This window comes from Myotis brandtii, unplaced genomic scaffold (assembly GCF_000412655.1).
Source record: "Myotis brandtii unplaced genomic scaffold, ASM41265v1 scaffold4001, whole genome shotgun sequence".
NCBI lineage: Eukaryota > Metazoa > Chordata > Mammalia > Chiroptera > Vespertilionidae > Myotis > Myotis brandtii.
Window position 1 is genome coordinate 4,147 of NW_005365380.1, and position 3,476 is coordinate 7,622.

The following is a 3,476-nucleotide window of genomic DNA, read 5'->3' on the forward strand; positions in this document are numbered from 1 at the left end:
CTAAGGGACTACAAAAGGGATCAGACACTTTGGGAGGAAATAGCACTGTTTCAGGTGTACCAAGGAACTTGCAACAGTCTTACAAACACAGAGAAAGAACAGCAACCATCAGTTAATGAAGGGAAGAATCTTATCCTAGATTCTCCGGGACAGTCTCACTTCCAAGTATTTTGTTGTACTGTCTATATAATACAATATTCCTGAATGTACATTTGGTGGATTATTACTGAATGGAACAATTCAGTAGACATTAAAATATACATCTGCTACTGGCCAAAGATGATGTGCAAAAGAGAAAGATGCCCACAATGTTGAGTTTAGGGAACAAGCTGGTTAGAACAAAACACTGGGTACAATTCAACCTGACGTTTAAAGATATGTATACATGTCTGCAGACGTAGAAAAGATTGTTGAAGGAACTATAGCGCTACAGTGTTAATGAAGTTTGTTTCTGACAAATGAAATTATAAGTGATTTTCATTTTCTCCTGTATAGTTCTTGTGTTCATTGAATGGTTTTTATAGTTAGCATCATTTAATTGTATAATCCAAAAAATGGAGATATTTTCATTATGGTAATACATAAAAAAGATTGAAAGTTGCAAAAGATGAAGAATCACAATTATTTGTGGAAGTCAATCCACATCTCTACCTGCCCAGATGTAAGCCTGTGAGCACAGGCTTCCCAGATGTGTTAGAACATAACACTGATAGACTAGGGTAAGTGTCATAGCAATGAACATTTCACTCCCCTGGGGTTTCAAGTTTTCACTCTCTTATCAAAATGCTCACCTTTAGAGATTTACAATAGGAATTATCATTTATTAGCTTTAAAACAATTTTAAACAGCCCTAGCTGGCTTAGCTCAGTGGATAGAACATCGGCCTGCGAACTGAAGAATAGAGGGTTCGATTCTGGTCAAGGGCACATGCCCTTGTTATGTGCTCGATCCCCAGTGGAGGACATGCAGGAAGCAGCCAGTCGATGATTCTCTCTCATCATTGATGTTTCTATCCCTCTCTCCCTCTCCCTTCCTCTCTGAAATCAATAAAAATATATTTAAAAAACAAAACGGGCCCTGGCCTCGGAGCAGCCATGATGGAAGGCCTGGACTACGGCCCTGACTTCCTCTCGGAGGAGGGCCGCGGACTTACAGCAATAAATGTAGATCTTCAAAGTGATGCTGCTCTGCAAGTGGACATTTCTGATGCTCTTAGTGAAAGAGATAAAGTAAAATTCACTGTTCACACAAAGAGTTCATTGCCAAATTTTAAACAAAATGAGTTTTCCGTCATTTGACAACATGAGGAATTTATCTGGCTTCATGATTCCTCTGTTGGAAATGAAGACTATGCAGGTTACATTATCCCACCAGCACCACCAGACCTGATTTTGATGCTTCAAGGGAAAAACTACAGAAGCTTGGAGAAGGAGAAGGGTCCATGACAAAGGAGGAATTCACAAAGATGAAACAGGAACTGGAAGCTGAATACTTGGCAATATTCAAGAAGAATGTTGCAATGCATGAAGTATTCCTGTGTCGTGTGGCAGCACATCCTATTTTGAGAAAAGATTTAAATTTCCATGTCTTCTTGGAATATAATCAAGATTTGAGTGTGTGAGGAAAAAATAAAAAAGAGAAACTTGAAGATTTCTTTAAAAACATGGTTAAATCAGCAGATGGAGCAATTGTTTCAGGAGTAAAGGATGCAGATGATTTCTTTGAGCATGAGCGAACATTCCTTTTAGAATATCATAACCGAGTTAAAGATGCATCTGCTAAATCTGATAGGATAACAAGATCCCACAGAAGTGCTGCAGACAATTACAATAGAATTGGTTCTTCATTATATGCTTTAGGAACTCAGGATTCTACAGATATATGCAAATTTTTTCTCAAAGTTTCAGAACTGTTTGATAAAACGAGAAAAATAGAAGCACGAGTGTCTGCTGATGAGGACCTCAAACTTTCTGACCTTTTAAAATATTACTTAAGAGAATCTCAAGCTGCTAAGGATCTCCTCTATCGAAGATCTAGGTCACTAGTGGATTATGAAAATGCTAATAAAGCACTGGATAAAGCAAGAGCCAAAAATAAAGATGTTTTACAGGCAGAAACGTCCCAACAATTATGTTGTCAGAAATTTGAAAAAATATCAGAGTCTGCAAAACAAGGTACTTTTATATTTTGAGTGAGACTCTCCCAAACTATTTGAACTTCATACTTGACTCTCCCTTCCTGTTTAGGGTAACCTCCAGTTGCTGCAGAACTGCCTGGCAGTGTTAAATGGAGACACATAAGCCACACCCCACCGTCGGGGTCAAAAAGGGCTGCCTTCCTTCAGATTTTACGTTTGTTTTCTTCATGATGTTCGGCATTCACTGCTCACTGGAAACAAAAGAAACAGCTGACAACGTGCACCTACTCACCTCTTTTCTGAGAAACCACAAAGTGGTGCGGCCCACGGCCTATGGTGGGCGCTGCCCTCCCACCTCCCGCACCTGCAGCTCCCCGGGACAGGGGTTGCTCCTCCTGCGCTCCTTCTCTTCAAAAGCCCAAAGTTCAGTCCTTTTCTACAGTAGCTTCTATAGCTCTGTTTATTGTATGAATAGTATTCCTTATGGCTGCCAACCTTACTTACCTTTAAGTCACTTCTGAAGTTTAACCCTTTCAAAATATATTCTTCAAACAAGATAAAGATTGCCACTACCTTTTTTTGAATTTTGTTTTTAAGGAAACATGGAATACCACCTTAGTTCATTCATGTATCCTGGTAAAGCATCTTAATCAGACTTATTTTTAATTAATGAATATTTCTTAGAAGTTTTGGGACAGACTTTATGTAATCTTTCTAAGTATAATTTCTGAAGAAAAGCAAATGCATTAGTATGTTTGCCTTAAAATTGTAGACTAAACCAACTATTGTCAAATAAATGGTGATAACAGTGAAAAAAACACGATTTTAAACATATCCTGGCTTTCCTTCCTCCACTTCCTTTTCTTCTCATGATCAGAGCTTTGCAGGTTAAATAGCTGCTACCCTAATAGCCTACATTTCCTTATCTAAGGACTGGGGCAGCTAGATAATTTTCTTTAAAAACACAGTCTATTTTCAGGCCATAATTAGATGGTTGGAGATGTGGCATTTACCTTTTCCTCTGGTGACCTGACCCTATAGCTGTCCTGTTTCAGTGTGTGAATGCTAGCCTTGGGGCAGATACACCTGAATTTAAGAGGTGGGCTGGCAGCACCCAGTGCATCTGGAACGTTTGCAGTATTCCTTGGCAGATGCAATAACACAAGACACAATGAGACCAAAGGGAAATGATACAAACCAGGACAGGTTCCTAAAGAAAAAGAGGAAAGCTCCCCCCCTCTGCTCTTCTTCATAAAACCCCCTCTTTTTTTTAAATAGTATGTGATAGGAAGACCAGAGATGACTGCTATCTCTAGCTTAGGTACCTGGGTGGGCAAGC

General features: G+C 39.2%; 1 pseudogene; it reads left to right on the forward strand.

Moving 5' to 3' along the window:
• The first annotated feature begins 1,079 nt into the window (after positions 1-1,079).
• On the forward strand, positions 1,080-2,955 carry LOC102258253 (annotated as a pseudogene).
• Positions 2,956-3,476: the final 521 nt, after the last annotated feature.